General features: G+C 42.2%; 1 long non-coding RNA gene across 4 annotated transcripts in view; it reads right to left on the reverse strand.

Annotated features, from left to right (window-relative positions):
- The window catches only part of LOC110196053 (uncharacterized), a 193856-nt gene that overhangs the window by 45580 nt on the left and 126880 nt on the right, over positions 1-21396 (reverse strand). For all 4 annotated transcript variants that reach the window (XR_013484905.1, XR_013484904.1, XR_013484902.1 and 1 more), the window contains one exon: positions 16014-16107. This is a non-coding gene — a long non-coding RNA (uncharacterized LOC110196053). The remainder of the gene's footprint in view (positions 1-16013; positions 16108-21396) is intronic.

The raw sequence follows: 21396 nt of genomic DNA on the forward strand, positions 1-21396 counted from the left end.
GGAAGGAAGGAAGGAAAGAAGGAAGGAAGGAAGGAAGGAAGGAAGGAAGGAAGGAAGGAAGGAAGGAAGGAAGGGAGGAGGGAGGGAGGGAGGGAGGAGGGAGGAAGGAAAGAAGGAAGGAAGGAAGGAAGGAAGGAAGGAAGGAAGGAAGGAAGGAAGGAAGGAAGGAAGGAAGGGAAGAGAAGGGAAGGAAGGAGAGAGGAAGGAAAGAAGGTAGAATCTCTGGAGTCATGGTTGATCATTTAGTTGATTAGATTTTTTAACTCTTTCATTATCATTCATTTTTATAACATTAATGTTGTATTAGAAATTGTTTCTCTGGCTCTATTCATTTTGCTCTGGATCAGTTTATGTCTTTCCATATCTCTTTGAAACTATCTTTTCTCTCATTTTTTACAGCCCAATAGTATTCTATTATATTTCTATGGCAGTATAAGCTTCACAGGCAATGTGGAACTGAAGTTCGGGAGAAAGGAGGGCTCTGTGTGTGTGTGTGTGTGTGTGTGTGTGTGTGTGTGTGTGTGAAACATGTGTGTAGTTATGATAATAAAATGCTCCTAAAGAGATTTATTTAGTACCATATTGAATGAATGCATTCTCCTCCTCCCCTAAAAATAACAACGACAATAACAACTCCTGAGCCACTGTTCTGGCATGGCAGTGAGGAAAAGACAGAACATTTCAGGAAGGAGATTATCCCCATTGACCAACAGAGAAACCAAGACATTTGGGGAAAAGATGCCACTTCAGGTCTTCTCAGAGCAAATCAGCGGATCTGGGAATAAAGAGGCCTTAGGCCTGCACTAAGGTGATGCTGTTCTCCCTTCCCGCTCCTAGACTTGGTGATTGTTTGATCAATTGGGTCTGTAACAGATCTGTCTCATTTGCAGTTCGACGTGTTTACCTTTGCAGGGAAATACTTAGGGCCATTATCAACCATCTGGATTATTGACTTTCACCTCAGATAAACAGCATAGACCAACCCCTACTCACTTCTGACAGCCTTTCTTTGGTTTGGTGTCAGGCTCTACAAAAGGCAAATTCTCTTGGCCTGAATATATCACAAATATCTTTTCATGGATTTCATACTTATGTTCTCTTTGTTGATTTCAAGAGCAAGAAGTCATAGGCTTGTACTTATGAAGCCTCTTAGAAAGTAGCTGATAGTGTAGCTGGTTTTGAATGGGCCTTCATGTCTTCCTGTACTTAGAGAAGACTGACTAATATATTCTACGATAGGCAAAGATAATTTACACAGATACACATGAATGAAAGAATGAAAAAGCATTTATGAAGCCCCTACTATGTGTGAGCACTTTGCTAAGCCCTGGTGATACAAATAGCAAAGCAAAACGGTTCCATCTCTTAAGGAATTCAAATTCTAATGGGGAGGGGGAAGAGAGAGAACACATATAGCAGGTTTTAGGTATAAGTTAGATGGAAAGGGCCTTAAGGTGTCTGCCTCTTGGGATCACTATTCAGTCCCCTACTACCAAGTAAAGAAATACAAAGCAGAGAAGTGGATAAAAACCCAGACTTAAGCTCACCTGGCTAAACCACCGCTCTGGCTGTGAAGTGGCCATACTGTCAGCATGAGGGAAAGGATGCTACTGCCCTTTGCTCACCCCTTCGTGGGAAGTGTACTGAGGGAAAGCTACTCGCCACAGAGGAGGGTTTAGGAAAGAGATCTAACCTGAAGTGGTCTCTCCATTTGAACTGAAATATCATGGGACAAGGGATACCAAGGGATACCGAAGGTTTGCCACATCATACCAAAGTACCAAGTCTTTCAGTCCTGAGCCAGCACAAAAGATTGGCTGGAAAAAGCAGAGTAGCTTTGTGCACATTCTGTGGAGCTACATAGCACAACAAGACACATACAGGGTAGATCTAACTCACCAATCAATTGAGCAATCAATAAACATTTATTAAGCACCTACTGTTTGCCAGGCACTGTGCTTAACACTGAGCATACAAAAATGGCGAAAAGGTGATCCCTGCCTTAAGGAGCTCACAATCTAATGGAGAGACAACAATGGATACATACAAGCTATATACAGGATAAAAAGGAGATTGTTAACTGAGGGAAGGCCCTAGAATTAAGAATGGTTGGGAAAGGCTTCCTGTAGAAGACGGGGTTTCAGCTGGGACTTCAGATAAATCAGAGAAGCCAAAAGGTAGAGAGGAGGAAGGAGGACATTCTGGGAATGGGGGACAACCAGAAAAAAATGACCTGCGCTGAGAGATGGAATATCTTGTTCATGGAACAGCAAGAAGACCAGCATCACTCGATCAAAGAATGTACGGCAAGAAACAAGGTGTAAGAAGACTGGAAAGATAGAGGGATCTAGGTTATGAAGGGCTTTGAAAGAAAAGCAGTCTATCAGAGGGTAGAGCCCTAGCAGCTGGGGGGGGGGGAGCTAGAAACGACCTACAGAAAGTGATGCTTGAGCTTAATCCTGAAGGAAGTCAGGGATTTGAAAGGCAGCTGAGAAGGAAGGACATTGCAGGCATGAGGGCCAGCCAGTGCAAAGGCACAGAGGTGGGATGGAAGGAACACCAACTAAACAAATAAGGCTGGGACATTAAAATTATGGAGGGGAATAATGTGCGAATAACAATAATGATGTCTCTTGGAGAGACAGGAAAGTGTCAGGCAATGAAGAATTCTAAATGCCAAACATGTAAGTTTATATCGTGCCTAGAGATAAATGAGAACCACTGAATTTCATTGGGTAAGTGAAGTGTGGGACGGGGGAATGACATAGTCAGACCTGCACTTTAGAAAAATCACTTTGGCAGCTTTGTGAAGGATAGATTAGAGTGGAGAGAGACTTGAGGTGGAAGAACCCATTAGTAAACCATTGCTATGATACAAGTAGAGGGTGATGAGAGTCTGAACTAGGGTGGTGGCTGTGTGAATGGAAAGAAGTTGTATCTGAGAGACGTTGCAGAGATAGAAACAAGATTCAGCCAATGATTTGGACATGTGGGCGTGAGCGAGAGCGAACTGTTGAAGACTACATTGAGATTGTGAACCTGAATGTTTGAAAGGATGGAGGTGCCCTTGATAAAAGGGAAGTGCAAGAGATGGTGTGTTTGGGCATAAAAAATGATTTTTGTTTTGGTTGTGCTGAGTTTCAGATGTCTACACAATATCCAGCTCAAAATGTCTAATAGGGAATTGTTGACCTTGAACTGAAGCTCAGGAGAGAGACTTGGGCTGAATATACAAATCAACAAGTTAACTGCACAGAGGACATTTGAGCCCAGGGTAGCTGATGTGAGCGCCAAGAGAATCTAGAGAAAAAAGGGAAGAGGACCCAGGACAGGACCCAAATGGGAATGCCATGGATGAAGATCTAGCAAGTAAGTCTAAAAAGGAATGGTCATATTGGTAGGAAGAGAATCTAACAAGAGAAATATCACCAAAACTCATAGCAGACTAACTACCTAGAAGTAAAAGGCCATCAGTATGCTAAATCAATAATGTCAAAGGTACTGTTGAGGTCAAGGAGAATGACAATTGAAAAAAAAAAAGGTGCCTCAATTTGGCAATGAAGAGATCAATTGCAACATGGGACAGAGCATTTTCCATTGAATGATGAGGTCAGAAGCTGAACTACACAGGTTTAGGAGGAAGTAAAAGGAAAGGAGGTAGAGGGAAAAAATGTGTAGATGGCCTTTTCAAGAAGTTTGGGTCAGAGATATAGGATGAGGACTAAAGAGACTGTAAGATCTAAGGAGAGATTTTTGGGGTTGGAAGAAACTTAGGAATGTTTGTAGGCAGCAGAGAAAGAACTAGTAGGTAGGATAAGATTGAAGATTAGAGAGTCATGTTGGATGATATTAGAGTCGTCTGCTGAAGATATTGATATGTGTAGAGGCATTGACCTTAGCAAAGAGAAGGCACAACTATCCATCAGAGACTGGGGTTAAGGAGGAGAGAGTTGAGTACAGTGTGTGGCTATATAAAAGAAGAAAACAAGAAAAGCAGCTTACAGTGAATAGTCTTGATTTTTCAAGTGAAGTTTGATTAGGTCTTCGGCTGAGAGGATAGGTAGAAGAAGTTCTGTGAGACGCTTGAGGAAAGAAGAGAGTTGGCGAGTGGAATAGAGACTGTTGCTGTTCATGCTTCATTCTCAAAGAGGGCCGATGACATCAGGAGGGTGGTCTTGACTTGCAAGTGAATTGGATTTAAATGAGACAACACTGTGCAAGGTCATCATTAGCCTCCCTCTCTCCTCCAGTCATCAAAGTCCAGTGGCAAGACATGGGCAATGGCAGTGAGAGACCTTGGTCTTGTTGGGAAGAGGAGAAAATTTGTCTGACTACAATGAAGGCCCAGCTGAAGTGGCTGGAATACCACAAATCTGCAGTGGAGCCAGTCAGTTTGGTTTCCAGCTCTATTCAGCTGCATGCAAAAAAGATCAATGAAGGAAGACAGTGAGAGTAATCCAGGGTTAGGTTTTGATGAGACATAATCTGTTATAGTACAAGGGAGCCAGGGACCTGAAAGTAGAGGCTAATGAAGAGTTGAACTGGTTCATCAAGGGGTTGAAATTAGAAAAGAGAGGGCAGTGTAACCAAAGCAGGAGTGATGGCCTGAGAAAATACAGAGAAGTGGAGGGTTTGGAGGTACACTGAAGATAAAGATTAGGTCTAAGAAGAATCAGATATAGGGAGAGATGGAATGATAAATGGTTATGGTCAAATGAAGGAATTTCAGAGTTATTGAAAAAAGAAGTCAAACATTTGTGAGAGATGGAAGAATGAATGTTATAAACTTGGCCTTATTCAGACTGGTCTTGTGCTTCAAGTTTAGAATTGGAATGGAATGAGACACACATAGATCATCTAGTCTACATCAGAAGCCCGAGAGAGGAACTTGGATTATCCTGTACTGGTTTTTGTACTTAGGCCCATCAGTAAACTATATCAATGGTTCAAGCCTTAGTTTCCTTGGCCAATTAAGTCTCAAGGACAATTTCATTACCTTTTAAAAGGAAAAACTAACGCAGCCTACATGGGACAAGACCTTGTTCCTACCATATTGTTCCTATAGTTCCTACCAAAAAGGGTATGTATAAACTGATTACTGTGTTAGCCAAAGTGCAGTGAAGGAGTAGGTCATAGGAGCCAGACAGAGAGAGGCCCCGGGAAATTAGGGCATTTGAGAGAATATCAATATCAATGTGTGTGGAATTCCCCTAGTACTATGGTAGGAGTTGGGGCAGAGAGAAAGAGAGAGGGAGGGAGGGAGGGAGGGAGGGAGAGACAGAAGAGAGACAAAGACAGAGAGACAGAGACAGAGACAGAGAGAGAGACTGTAAGCAGATACTGAACTAGCTGATAGTGGAGGGGATTGGTAGACAATGGCCAACAGGATGTGGATTGGGTGACTAATCTGGAGAGAGTCAGTCTTAAAGGAGCCATTACTAGATGATATGAATAAGTAGTCTGGACATGGCAGCAGGTATAAGAAGTATTCCAATTCCTCTAAAAGGATTAATGAGATTTGGAGTTTAAGGATTTCGTCAGGTTAGGGAGGGGGACCAGCAGGCCTCAGAGAGAGCCAGACAATGGAAGGAGCAAGAGAGGAAGAGGTCTGAGGTGAAGGGAAGTGTATTCATTATAGATGGGGTAGATGGATCACATAGCACACTGTAGGCAACAATGAAGTGAGGTAAGTGGGATTGAAGGAGCAGAGATCTGGGATCTGGGAGGGTGGCTTATTCTTTGATAGAACTCCGTCTATTATCTATCCATCATTCCATAGAACTATCTATATTTTTCTCCCCAAGTAGAATGTAAGCTCCTTGAGGTCAGGGCCAATCTCATTATTGTTTCTGTATCCCCTACAGTCTCGTCAAGTGTCTTGTATCGTCAGACTATAGGGAAATAGAATCACAGACACAGAGCGGAAAGGTACCTTAGAGGTCTCACCCCCTCGTTTTACAGATGAGGAAACTGAGGTTTGGAGACTTGCTTAAAGTCACACAAGTAACAAGTGACAGGATTTGAAGCCAGGTCCTCTGAAACATCCAATGTTCTTTCCACTATCCCATTCTATAAATGTTTCTTGAATAGAATTGAATCTTTGAGATCCTCTATTTTCATTGTCTTTACTTTTGTTAACACCAGGCTTCATATGTTAAGTGTCAGATGAGCTGCAAAGACATGAAGTGCTGAAGAAGTCACTGTGGGGAGGGCCGGGGAGGGGAGGCCTAATGGAGGAGATGGGATCTGAGACAGGCCATGCAGGATGGGTACAATTAAGACTAGGGTGGACTAGAGGAAAAACCATTGGCCTTGGAGTGAGAAGACCTTAGCTTGTTTCTCTTGTACCACTTACTTGCAAGGCACTTAACTCCTCGGACCTCGGTGTCCTTAGCTGTAAAATTTGAGGGGGTAAGGAAGAGGAGAGAATGGATGATCTCTAAGGTCTCTTACTGTTTTAAATCTTCTGATCATATGATCCCTTCCATCTCTGAAAGTCAAGGAGTCCATGAACTTCCTTGATTCCCGTCTTTCCCTAGGGAAGAACCTCTTAAGGAGATTCTTATGACTACCTTGTTATAAGCTGCCTACCAGGGGTTTACTATGGAATTCAGTGGGAGAGGCAAAGGCTGGGCAGCCAGAATTCCTCCTTTCCATTCTCAGCTTTTGAGGTGCCCTTAGTGGTAGCACATTCCCCAGAGTTGACCTATTTGAATAACGGGGATGGTAATATTTCCCTTGCTTTACAGGGGTGCTCCAATGCCATAATGAATGTTTTGCAAACCCTTTGAGATCCTTAGCCAGCAAGTGCAATATAAATGCTAATCATTATTAGCTGGCTATTTCTCTTGTCACATGCTGAATGAGCTGTAAAATCCCCATACTGTGAAGGGGAAGGAGTGGCTTTCTTCCCTCAGTTGAGGACATAGCTCCTTCCCCCTTCCCTCCTTTCCACTCCCCTCCCTTCCTTTCCACTTCTCTTTCCTCCCCTCCCCTCCTGTCCCTGGCTGGTATTTTTCCTTCCAATAATATGGCAGGCTTTCCTCCCTAGCCTGAGCATATGGGAGCATTTCCCTGAATCATCAGGCAGCTTCATTTCGTTGCCACGGAAATTGGACCCTCTGATTGGGAATGATACAGAAAGATGTATTTTCTAATCCTCACCTTCTCTGTGATGCTTGTTCACCAACCAGCACCAACAAACAGGCACATTGACCTTGCCTGGTATGGCTTTAAATGCCCTGTTACACTCCAAGCATGGGAATGAGCTAGTCACATGGAAGGTACTTAGTCTCACATGGACTGTTCATGTGCAAAGATGGAAAAAAAACACACACACACTCACTTAAAAATGCAATAATCGTTGCAGGAATCTCCTTCTCCTTTACATTTACTTGAGTAACACAAGGCAAGATTTTAAAACATTTTTGTGTTTTGCTCTAAAGCAAAGACCCGAGTCATTGCTCCAGATCCCTGTATTGGGGGTGGGGAAAGAAGGAATCAATACTTTATTCTGCCTAACAGCTGCAGTAATCACTTTGTCACAGCAGCGGGGCTGGGGCTTAATTACCAACTTGGACCTTTAACGCTTCCTGTTCTGGCTCTGGTACGTGGGGGGGGGGGTATCTGAGCTCCCTGATGGGGGGAGTTGCCCAGCTCTCAGATCCAAAGTAAGTCAGGGGTGAGATGCTTATTTACTGCTGCTGCTCTCACTGGAGACCTGGATGTGAAGATGGAGGGTCTGGCTAGAGCAGGGGTAGAGCTATTCAAGGTGAATTAAAGGGGTCGGGGATTTAGGGATTATATACCCACATGCCCACACACCCACATACCGCCTGGCACCACATGACCCAGCAACTAGGTTTCCTCATATTAAGGGGACACAACACAAGATACACAGACTGCAGGCTCACTGAAGCCAGTGGAAGAAAGGAATGCTCTGAAAAACGTTTCCAAAATATATTTCTCTCTTTTGTATTAGACAAAGAGAGATCATACTGGGGGAGAAAAAGATCGCTGTCCTCTGGGCATGATGTGTTAATTGCACCTGTTCAGAGTGGTACCCAGTGAATAGTATCTAGAATTGCAGAATATCAAAGCCAGAAGGAATTTTAGAACATAGGATGTGAGAATGGGATGGGACTTTTAGGACAAAGAATATCGGAGCCAGAAACGCCTTTAGAACAAAGACTCACGACAGGAGGGGTCCTTCAAACGTCAGTGCCACAGTGGGTTCAATGGATTATAGATCTAGAAGTGTGAGGGGGCTTAGAGGCTCTCTGGCCTTGCGCCCTTCTTTTACAAATAAGGAAAGTGAATTAGAAAGATGAACTCTTTGTTCACGCAAACAGTAAGGGACATAAACATGATATGTCATGCTGCCTTTCTTTAGATAGTATATACTCTACCTGGGACACAGAAAGTGCTTAGTTAAGTGGTTGTTGACTTAATGATCTTGGAACCCAGAACAGTGAATGTCAGAGCTATGCCTTAAAGTTCATTTCACTTAATATCTTCGTTTCACAGAGGAGGAAACTGAGGCCCAGGGTGGGGAAGTGACTTTTCCAAAGTCAAAAAGCACATTATAGCGAGAGCCAGAACTAGACCTATATTCTTTTTACTATTTCACATTGAATCTTAATGATTATTAGTCAAATTTCCCGATTTCCATAAACTGTCCAATTTAGTAGTACAATACTCTTTTTAAGCCATGGGGGTTTAATACTGCATGCAGAAAGCTGACCTTCCGGCTTCTAGTCAACTACATATAATACGTGATTCAGTCCTGAGGGGACTTGGTACTTTGGGAAAAATGAGCCTCTGGCTTCTTCCATTGACGTTGGAATTATACGACAAACCATAGGTGGCCCCTTGGTCCTACTCCCCACTCCTTGAAATTGGAAAGATGACAAGATGTTGTTTTAAATTTATTAAATTTAAAAATTAAATTAAAAAAGGGACAGCTTCCAGCTCTCTCTCTCTCTCTCTCTCTCTCTCTCTCTCTCTTCTCTCTCTCTCTTCTCTCTCTTTTCTCTCTCTTTCTCTTTCTTGTGTGGCAAGTAGTGCTGTCATGAAGCCAGCTTCCTTTACATGGACCACAGATTCATTTGGCTGAGACTGGCCTCTGGCTGCCTTTTTGGATTTATGTGTGTTTCTTTCCCTAGTACCTGGCCAAATATAGTTCTCAAGATGGACATATCCAGGCTTGGAGGTGACCTTGTAGGTTGGAGAGGTCTAGAGGTCCTGGGTCTATCAGGTTGTCAGCAAAGTATGTTCCTCTATCATAGTGGTTACTACCAACAGGGAAAGGAACTTAGCCCTGGGTCTGACTTTTGAGAAGACATGGCATTTGAAGGAGACCATATAGAGCTGTAGATCCAAGGTGAAATATAATATAACCATGCCTCCACTCCAGCCTGGGTGGTTTTCCTGAAGAACAGTGCTGTGACCTGTACTGTAAATATGTGAGGGCATGCTACTTCTGATTGGCTGAGAGAATGCTGAGTGCAAAGCCATGTACCTGCCGCAGGGGACTTAGTTCTCTCTTCGCCAACTGCAGGAGCTCTTTTCTGCACATCTATTCTGAGCTAAGTCCCTTGTGTATCTATGTAGTATGGCACTCAGCATTCTTTCAGGCAATCAGGAGTCATATCCCTTTATATATATCCAGTGTAGGTCACAGGACAGATCACAGGGTTATCCCTCAGGAAAACTACTCCAGACTTTAGTGGAAGCAGGGTTGCAACAAAATGCCTAATTTGTAATCCTGCAAACTGCTTCATTTTTAGATTTTTTTTAATAATAATTTCCCTCAGAGTATAATAATAATTAGTACTTCTACTTGTTTCTGTCAAATGTGCTCCTATGAGAATTCTACATTTATTGTTTATTTTGTATGTAGGAAATAAAAACTCATCCCATACTTGATACAGTACTATTCTACTCCCTGTGTTGGGGAAAATGCTAGATATAAGCCAAAGTCTAAGCTTTAAATATTTTCCCCTTGGACACAGAGGTGGGGGACATAGGAGCCAAAGAGTCTAAAAATAGGGGACCTACCTCCCCTCCCTAGAAGCCAGCCTTTCCCCCTTCCCAAACCAAATCTGGGCCAGACCACATGTGGGGGTCCAAAGCAGAGAAGTCCCTTAGCCAGGAAGGCCCTGAGTAAAGTGCACTGGCCTCAGGCCCAGCAACAATTCCTTATATTAGATTTGCATAGATACACATAAGGTGGAAAGAGAGCTGCTTTGGAAGTCAGAAGACAGTGTTAAATTCCTAATCTACCATTTGCTATATGACCTGTGTGACCTGGGAAAATCACTCGCTCTTTCTTGGCCTCAGTGCCCTAATTTGTACAATGAAGGCTTCATAACAGACCAAAGGGCCTTCCTAACTCTCAATCCTACTGCTGACTGTTGTTATTATTGTTCAGTCATGTCCAACTCTTCATGACCCCACTTTTGCGGTTTTCTTGGCAAAAACACTGGGGTAGTCTGCCATTTCCTTCCCCAGCTCATTTTATAGACGAAGAACTGAGGCAAACAGGTTAAGTGACCCGCCCAGGCTAATACAGCTAGTAAGTGTCGATTTGAACTCAGGTCTTGCTGACTTCTGGCCCATTGTGCCACCTAGCTGCCCTATTGTTGGTTAGTTGATTTAAAATATTTGGATCGTTAGTGTTGTTCCGGCATTTCTCATTAGATTTTTTTGAATGTTCCATTTGGTTAATAGTACTGAGAAATAGAAATGAACACTAACATTTAATTTTTGGTGTTGTTTGTTCAGTCACTTTTATTTTTTAAAATACTGCCTAATCCCTGTGCCATTTCATTCATCTCATTTCAGAGAAGGAGAAAAATAGGCTTCAATAGCCAAATGCAAAGTGAAAAGAACACTAGAGTCAGGAGTTTGGGGTTCCTCTTAAAGCTCTCCCTCCAACACTCTTAATGACTTTGGACAAAATAGCTGCCTGAGCCATTCATCCCAATTAAGATTTTATTAAATTTCTCCCTAGGTTCAGAGGGAGAGTCAGGTACTTGGGGAGATACCAAGTTTAGCAAAGATACGGCCTTTATTCACCTTCATGGGAGTTCATGGTCTAGTAGGAGGATAAGTTCCTATCACAGATACCTATAACATACAGAATTTTAAGAACATAAATTTTAGAATTGGAAGGGACCTGAGAAATTATCTAATCCAATCCTCTTATTTTACAGATTTTATAAGCTGAGGCCATAGCAGGTTAAGTGACTCACCACAGATCATACAGGGCATAAATAGCAGAGCCAGAATTGGAATCCAGGTCTTCTGAATCCAAAGCCAGGGCTCCTGCATAAATTCATCAGAGAGGTACAAAATATAGTGCTATGTGAAGCTTACAGAGGAAGTTTGTTGTCAAATGGGAAGAGAAGGAGCCCATCAGGGAAGGCTTTTTAATGGAAATAGCCTCTGACTTAGGCAAAAGGAGGTAGGGAAGACATCCAGAGCATGGAAGATAATGTAAGCCGACAACACAGAAAAGTAAGGACATGGGATATGTTTGAAGCTCAGAGAGCAGTCTTGGAAAATCTTAAAAGAAGGCAGGAGACAAAAGGGTATTTTGACCTTTTCCTTGGGAACCCTAGTACTCACACCATCTCACATGTCAGACAGCCCCCTTAAGGAGCAGGTTCTCAGAGCTGCTTCATGAGAATGTTAATCACACATGAATGGATGTCAAGGAGAGCCATGGTGATATAATTATGATGAAATATTTGCCCTTATCCTGGGAAAGGAACACCTGTAATGCAGTTTCCAACAGCAGACTTTTCTTTAGGTTTAAAAAATGCTGTCTCACCCCGTAAACTTTCACCAAGCTGTGTATACAATCCTTGGCACTCCTAGGAGCCTCTTTGTATACCGTGCCAGGTGCCTCCTTGTGGGCTGAGCGAGCCAACTTTGGTTCTCATTGGTTAAACCACCATAAATTATAAAAATTTCCAAAACAGCTTAATGCCCATTTATGACCTGTGTAACTGAACAAACCACTGAACCTCTGAGCTTTTTCAGTTGTTAGGCCATTCCTAGAAATTTTCAAGACCCTGGACACATGAAGAGCTGTCTTTGGGCAAAGAGATTAGACTTGTTCTTCTTCACCTTAGCAGACAGAACAAAAAGTGGTCGTTCAAAGTGGCAGAGCATTTGATTTCTGTTCCATGTAGAATGCAAGCTCCTTGAGGGCAGGGATTATTTTGTCTTTGTCTGTCAGTGCCTGGCATGGAGTAGGTCCTTCATACATGTCTATTGACTGAATTCTTGACCGAATATAAGAAAAACTTGATAACAATCAGAGCTTTCCCATGTTAGAATAGCTTTGTCTCAAAGGGTGGTGAATTTGCTGTGAGGGGAGATCTTCAAGGAGAATTTGGATGGGAATGCCAAGGATTTCATGAAGGGCATTAAGGCTCTGGTGTGAGTGGGATGAAATGATCTCTTTCAGCTCTGAGATTGTAGGGTCCTATGAATCACTGGGTGGGTAGCCACTCTATGACAATTATATCTCCCTCTAAAATTTTTTAAGCAAATTAAATCTGGTTTAAATAAATGTATTGAGTGGTGTCATAGACAGAAGAGACTGTGGCTACAGGCAGAAAAGACCTACCTGCTTAGCTCTGGTCAGATAGAAAGAGGCATGTTAAAGGTTGACAGCAATTGCTTTTTCTAATAGTTTCATATTTTGTTGTATTCTTAGCCTGGTTCTCTGTCCTCCACCATCTCCTCCTCCTCCCCTTCCTTCTTTTAGCCTGCCTATTTTCCTCTGCCTGGGCTGAAAATTTGCTGTTTCAATGACTGCTGCTAAATGCAAAGAGTATGACTCAATCTTCACCAAAAACAAGGAGGTGAAAAGTCACTGAGGTGAAAAAGAAAGAAGAGAAAACAGATGCTCTCTGAACTTTAATCACAAGGAAGCATCAGTGTAATGCTAAGGCAGTGCTAAACGTGGAGGCTGAAGACATGAGGTTCAGATCCCAGCCCTGACACTCGTTATGCGACCACTGACAAATTGCTTAAATACCCTGATCTGTCAGGATCCTGAAGGGTAATACTTCCTTACCTGTCTACCTCACAGGGTCAGTACGAACAAAGCACTGGACAGAGTCGCTAGGTCAGCAAGCATTAACTGAGCCGTTCCTCCGTGCCAGACGCCATGCTGGGTGTGAGGGTTACAAAGACAAAGCAGGCAGTCAACCTCTGCCCTCGAAGACATGAAATAGGAGCTGCTGTTGTCGCTGTTCATGATGCTGATGTTGTCGTCTACCAGTTGACCCAGCCTCCTCCATTCCCCACCCCCACATTTCTCTAGAACATCATTCCCGAAAATCTCATTTCTCTTCTATTATTCTAGCCCAGAATATCTCACATTTCTGCACATCTCCTAGACCCCCGGACTAACTCTGCATCAATAGATTGAAATGCTGTACACGTGAAAACAAGTTTTTTAAAGGGCTCAACCATATGAATATATGGATACTGAACTCAGGAGACCTGGGTGCATGTACTAGGTTAGACACTAACTTGCTGTATGTGACCTTGAGAAAGTCAATTTTACTGCAGTGGGCTTTAATATCTCCTGTAAAATGACAAAGGTAATAGAGAAGGGAACAAGAATTTAAGTGCTTTACTATATGTTAGGAACTATACTAAGCACTTTACAAACAGAATTTCATTTGACCCTGTAAGGTATCCTCATTTTACAATTGAGGACACTGAGGCAGACAGAGGTCAAGTGGCTTGCCCAGGGTCACAAAGCTAGTAAATATCTAGGGTTGAATTTGCATTCAGGTCTTTCTGAATCTAGGCCCAGCCAGCATTGTCACACCACACAACCTACATGCCTAATAGGGCCACATACTCTCTAAGCCCCTTCTACATCTGTCATCCCATGTATCAATGTCCTTCCCAGCCATAATACTCTACCCTAAGAGCCTTTACAGCTCCCATCCTATGTTCTTTATTTTAAGGTCTCTGCCAGGTGCTCCATTTAGTGATTCTATGATTCTTACAACCAGCAGGGGTTAGAAAAGATCTAAGGCCCTCATATCCATTCAATATCTGCAACACAATAAATAGCAGGCCGCTTGGCAACCACCTTCCTCCATCCTTCTACATCACCTCCCTTCTACAAACACACACACACGTACATGCACACACACACACACACACACATGTGCACACACATGCACACACACGTGCACACATGCACACACACACACACACACACACACACACACACACACACATAGCTGAGCTAGGGAGAATAAGGAGAGAAAAGGGGATAGATGGGAGATGCTGTGAAGGTTATTGTTGTTCAGTCGTGTCTGACTCTCCGTGACCCCATTTGGGGTTTTCTTGGCAAAGATACTGGAGTAGTTTCCCATTTCTTTTCTGGCTCATTTTACAAATAAGGAAACTGAAGCAGACAGGGTTAAGTGACTTGCCCAGGGCCACACAGCCAGTAAGTGTCTGAGGCCAGATTTGAACTCAGGAAAATGAGTCTTCCCTGACTCCCAGTCCAACACTCTAAGCACTGCACCACCTAACTGCCCCAGAATCAATAGAGCTTGATAAGTAATTAAATCTGTGGATTCAGGAATAGAGAAGAGTCAAAGATTATGTTGGGATTCTAAGACTGGGTGAGTGGGAGGATGGTGATACCATGAATTGAGATTGGAAAGTAGGGAGGAGGGACAAGTTTCAGAGGAAGATGATGAGTCCACTTTTGGACACGGGAATGGGGTATCAGCAGGATCCTTTAATATATACAACATGGAGTATTAGACTGGAAGCACACATCAGAATCAGGACGTTTGCCTTCCTCTGGTCCTGTGCCATGTATGTTTCTTTCTGTGGTTCAGCAAGCATAGAAGTCATTCGTTCAATGTCTTGGCCTGACACTCGGCTGGGTTTGGTGGCCTGAGATCTGGGCAGCTAAGTGCTCTCTTACTCTCTCTGTACTCATCTTGGGGGATTCTTCACAGTAGCCATTTTTGTTCTGTCCTTCCTAGTCATAGGATCATGGATTTGGAGGTCATTTAATTTAATCTCCTCATTTCATAGATTGTGTGAGGTCTGTCCTTTGTTCTCAAAGAGGACCATGACGTCAGGGAGATGATGACATGACTTGCAATTGACTTTGTTCTGAGTGAGTGAAGGCTGTGCGAGGTCACCAGCCTTGCTTTCTTCTCCAGAGCCTTGTGGGTCCAGTAGCCAAATATCGATCGGGACAACTGCAGATGGCCCAGGATGCAGGGGAGAGACCTTGGCCCTTTTAAGCTAAGGTCTTTTCAGGTTTTCACTTTGAGTGACACAACACCCATTCAATGAATAGGCCTCTTAAAGAAGTGTGTCAAGAGGAACAGCTAGGAGGCACAATGGATAGAGCACCGGCCCTGGAGTCAGGAGGACCTGAGTTCAAATCCAGCCTCAGACACGTAACACTAACTAGCTATGTGACCCTGGGCAAGTCACTTAACCCCATTGCCTAGACAAAAAAAAAAAATGAGTCAAGGGATGGCATCTTTAATAAATAAATTATATATCTATATCTATATCTATCTATCTATCTATCTATCTATCTATCTATCTATCTATATATATATATATATATATATATATATATATCTCAATCTGAGAGGGGAAGACCTTCAGGGTTGCTGGCCAAAAGAGAAACAATTACTATTTACATGCACTCAAAAAATAACCATTAAGTCATGCTTGGGCAGGGATATATTGTTGTTCAAGCCATGAGATCCAGAGTGAATTGGGTATAAGGCTTGGTGCTCAGTAAACCCCAAGTTAACTGGGTAGCTTTCAGCCATGGAAATTTACCTTCCTTTGAGCAGAACAGAGAGGACAGGACAGGAGAGGAGGAGCTGAGTGGCCCGACGGGAACTGACCAGCTGGGTCCCCATCCAGGCAGTTTGCACCACTCACAGGTGGAGGAGGCAGTGGCCCAGCAAGGTGGAGTCACTCACCTGGGGACGTGCAGGTAGTTAGAGTCGACATCATCCTCCTCCACTATCACCGTCTTATCGTCTCTCTTCGATTCTCCTATTCTTCCAGATACGTCTAAAAGAAAAAGAAATCCCTGTGTTTTGAGCCCAGCATTTGTTGCCACTCCTACCTCACTCTGAGGGCCACTCCACAGTGTGGATTTATACTCTGCTACTTGATATGTTCTTTTCAATTGAAGCTAATGGATGAACTCATCCTATGCATTCATATCACACAGCTTCTCTTTTTCTTGCTCCTAGCAATTGCTTCTATTTGTGTCTTCAGAATTTCATTCTTGAGATTTTCCTGTCCTTCCTAGGCTAACTTTCCCTGTAGAATATTAGTCCACAAGATCCTACTACCTAACCTTTCTCTGAACTCTTAAATCTGCTCTCCAAAATCTAGGGTGCCTCTCAGATGACGTCTGACTTTCTTCTTTTTCCAACACTAATGTTAACTGCAAAGTTATCTTCAACATCCCTCTTTTTTTTTCAATAATCCATTTTTTCTTGTTGGTGAAAATCAAGTTTAAAAAAAAATATCACAGATATCCCATCACATTTAAAGGATGAAATCTTCATTAAAGGAAGTTAAGATCAATTAGCTGCTTTCGGAAGAGAGCTCCAGCAGATGTCTATTTAATTGAAATATGCCTTCTCCTTGGGCTTGTGATCTGTTTTCTGATTTTTTCATCTATTTCTTCTTTCTGTCCAAGTGGTCTAAAGTATACTCATACAATACTCTTTGCCTCCTAAGTTCCCTGGCTTCCTTCAAGTCTCAGCCAAAATCCTACCTCTGCAAAAATCCTTTCCTAGGTTTTTTCTTAATAGTAGTGCCTTCCCTCTAAGATTACCCCATACATATCCTGTACAATTACCCTGTACATATCTTTTTGTGTGTATGTATGTGTGTATACACATGTATATACGTACACATACTTTGCATGTGTCTATATATCTATATATAATATACTCCTATACGCATATATATGTGTGTATATATATATATGTATATATATATGTATATATATATATGTATATATATATATGTATATATATATATATATTTCAAATATATCTGTAGTCTTTCACTAACTAGAATTCATGTCAACAACTGGACACACACACACGCACACACATATATATATATACACATACATATATATGTAAAGAGAGAGTTTGTGTGTATAAGTGTGAATACATGCACATATGTACATAATATACTTTGGATATATCTATATGTAATATATGTATAGTTCACATATATGTAGTTCATTCACTAATTAGGACACTTGTCAACACCTTGATACATACATAAACACACACATAGAGAGTTTATGGTTTTATATATGTGTGTGTGTGTTTGTATATCTGTATGTATGTATGTGCGAATTTGTTTGCATGTTGCTTCCCCCCTCATTAAGGAGAGCTCCTTGACAACAGAGTTTATTTTTGAGCCTTTCTTTATACCACTTAGCAGAGTGCTTGGCATATCACAGATGCTTAATAAATGCAAGTTAACTGACTATTTCTGTTTCTCCCTTCATTAATCTTTTCCTAAATACCCTTCCACCATGCTCTCCCCTGGCTTACCTCCCCATTCCCCCACTCCCATTCCTAGATTTATTCATATGTGTTTCTTTTTCAATATCATAATGCTACTTAAACAGTCCATCTCTTTACATTATCTTTTCTTTTGAAAAAGGTACAATTTTCCAGAGTATTGGGTCAGTCATAAGTCCTATCCCACAAAATCTTAGCAATAACTATGAGGTCAAATTTGTCTCCTGGTGTTAGGATCCCTAGTTCACCTTACAGATCACTGCAGGTTGCTGTGAGAAAAGCATTTTGTTTACCTTACGTTGTGAATATGTGAATTGTCATTTATTATTAGCAATAGCAGTAGAGTCAAGAATAATAACATGCATACTGTGTAAGTTAGTCAGGATGCAAAACTACCTATGGACTTTGCCCCTTTCAGAGGTTTTCCTGGGCTGGCCCCCATCGTGTTTGTGTTTAACAAGCATCCCCCAAGCCTACCCTCCTTAGAGAACATCATTCACTTGCTAAGCAGTTTTGGCTCAGGTCCTCTCAACATTTCAGCTTGGATTTTGTAACAGGCCAAATTCCAAGCCAAAGCGGGATAAACAAGATTGCATGGCTAATGATTTGTGAGCCTGCCCGGAATGCAATTTACTGGAGAATTTCAGCTGAGGAGACTTTGTAACCCACTAATAGAGCACTGTGCGGTAGTTCCAACCGGACAGATTTCCCAGGCCCTGCAGGGTGGCTGTCTGCTGGCTTTTTTTTTTTTCAATCCTGTTCATTCAGGAACTGGGACCCTTGCCAGTAACTGGGAAATTGTTTTTGCTTTAACCTGGCTTTTTCATCAATTCCTAAATTTAGTTGAGTGACAATGTCTCCACCATGGATGTGAAGAGTTGAGGAAATGATCAAGAGACCTGAGGTGCAAATACCACCATTTGGGACCAGTTGGTTTGAGAGTGACTGACCAGTATACCCGCTCTGCTATTGCTATGGGCGTATGGTTGTGGCATAGCTGATATTTTATTACTACTAAAAGTAGACTTACTCCCCCTTCTCCCTCTCCACTCATATGTCTTTATCATGCCCAGCCGATTTAACTTCTGTAACCACTCTTCATGTGTCCCCTCCTTTCTCTTCCTATTCCTAGTTACCACCATCATTAACAATCTACCCAGACGATTTTAATTACTTCCTAACAGGTCTTTCCAGGCAACTAGGTGGCCCAATGGCTTGAGTGCCAGGCCTGGAGTCAGGAAGACTCATCTTCCTGAGTTAAAATCTGGCCTCAGACACTAGATGGGTGACTCTGGGTAAGTCACTTAACCCTGCTTGACTCACTTTATCCTTATCTGTAAAATAAGCTGGAGAAGGAAATGGCAAACCACTGCAGTTATTTTTGCCCCCAAAAAACTCAAATGGGGTCATGAAGAGTCAGACACAACTGAAATGGCTGAATAACTACAACAGCAGGTCTTTCGACTTCCACTCTGTCCTCACTCCAAATCACCCTTCAGACAATGCCAATAAAATCTTTCTTAACCACAGATCGGGTTATAGTATGATTCTGCTTGAAAGTCTTTAGTGGCCCACTGTTGCCTACCCAGTAAAGCTCTTTTATCCTGGCATCGAAAGCCCTCCACAATTTATTACCACTTTAACTTTCTAGTCTTATATCATTCCCCTCAACCCTCTTTAGAATACAGCAAAATTGGTCTATCAGACCACACCCTCTTCTGTCATGTCTTCTTGACTTTGCAGAGGGAGACTGAGGATGTCATGAGGTTGCCTAAGTCTGTAATGTCTGTACTTTTGATCATGATCCATTAATTTCTATTCATCCTTTAAAGCCCAACTAAAATTGTCATCCCATCCAGGATGGCTTCTTCCTCTGTTGGCAATAATCTTTCTCTTACAACTCACATATCTCTATGTTATACCTTTCTAACATGCTGATCATGTAATGTTGTATATTATAGAAGACAAGGTGGCATAATGGAAGCTGCACTGGATTTGGAAGCAGAGGACTTGGGTTTAAATCCTGACTTTGCTGTGTGACATTGAGTGAGTCGTCTAACTGCTCTGGATCTCATCTGTAAAATGAAGGGTCAAACACAAAAGAAACACATAAAACAAACAGGAGTCACTAAGATCCCTCCCAGCTCTAAATCTATGATACTACTGTAACTCTCCTTTCACTTCCCCCCCTTTGGAGTGCACTCAACTGGCCTTTTAGGAAAGTGAATGGAAGCTTAGGATGGGCTTGTTTCTGGCCATGTGAGATGAAGAGTCCCTTATCCCATCTCAGAATTTCTGCAATATTCTCTTTCTGGTTTCCATCTCCAGTCCACCTGATCTATATCTTACCACTGGCCCCTGATGGCTTGGAAAGAGAAAGTGAGGCTGGTGACTTTGCACAGCCCAGCCTCACTTCGATCCAATTCACTTGCAAGTCAAGGCATCACCTTCCTGATGTCATGGTCCTCTTCAAGAATGAAGGACAAACAACAACAAGGGTTGGTGAGCTTTCTCGTAGCCATGAATAACTGAGTTCTAGAACTGTGGAAGGACAGTCTTCCAGTTGATGGAAGAGCCAGAAGCATAGACAACCCCAAAGAAGCTGAGCCAGCCTACGGCATACATACAAAAGATGAAAGCAGAGGACCTTCCGCTCTTCCCTGGCTATTTTACAATTGCAAAAACTCTTATGAGCCCCTAGACAATGGGAGAGATCTCCTCAACCAGCAACCCTATGGCCATGAATGCATGGTGCCCCAGTTTCTTTTGTGTTTATGATTTTCTGATATGGGGTACATAAATATCCAGATATCACAAGGTATGACCTTGTGAGCTTGTAAAAGTCAATCATAGTCAGTAGCAGAGACCACTGGAGCCAATAGCAACAGGATGTGAGTCTGATGAGGGGCCAGCCCAGAAACTAAGCCACCTGCTTAACTCAGCCCACCTAAGCATGGGTGGCCATTTCTTCATCACCATTGCAACAACCCAAAGTGAACTTGGTGAGGATTCTTCAAAGGGAGAAAAGGACTCCCAGGGCAAGCAGACTAAAAATAGTCTTCTGCCCCATTTGTTCCTTACATGTGTCTCATTGCCTTTGTGATTAATTTCTTTTTCTTTTTGTTCTTTTTTAAATAGTATTTTATTTTTTCCCAATTGTATGTCATGATAATTTTTAGAATTCATCTTTACAAGATTTTGAGTTCCAGATTTTTCTCTCTCCTTCCCTCCCCTTCCCTCTTCCTAAAATGGTAGGCAATTTGATATAGATTATATATGTGCAATTATGTAAAACATATTTCCATATTAGTCACAGTTGTGAAAGAAGAAATGGATCAAAAGGGAAAAAAACCACACAAAAAAGAAAGTAAGTGAAAAAAAGTATGCTTTTGATCTGCATTCGGAGATCAGTTCTGTATCTGAATAGGGATAGGATTTTCCATTATGGGTCCTTTGTACTTGTCTTGGATCATTGTGTTGCTGAGAAGAGCTAAGTCATTCCTAGTTGGTCATCATACAATGTTGTTAATGCTGTGCATAATGTTTTCTTAGTTCTGCTCACTTCCCTCGGCATCAGTTCATGAAAGTCTTCCTAGGTTTTTCTGAAATCTACCTGTTCATATTTCTTATTGCACAATAGTATTCCATGGCATTCATATGCCACAACTTGTTCAGCCATTCCCCAATTGATGGGCATCCTCTCAGTTTCCAATATTTTGCCACCACGAAAAGGGGTGCTAGACATATTCTTGTATATATAGGTCATTTTCTCTTTTTTATGATCTCTTTGGGATACAGATAT

Source organism: Phascolarctos cinereus, unplaced genomic scaffold (assembly GCF_003287225.1).
Source record: "Phascolarctos cinereus isolate Bilbo 61053 unplaced genomic scaffold, phaCin_HiC Scaffold_2;HRSCAF=192, whole genome shotgun sequence".
NCBI lineage: Eukaryota > Metazoa > Chordata > Mammalia > Diprotodontia > Phascolarctidae > Phascolarctos > Phascolarctos cinereus.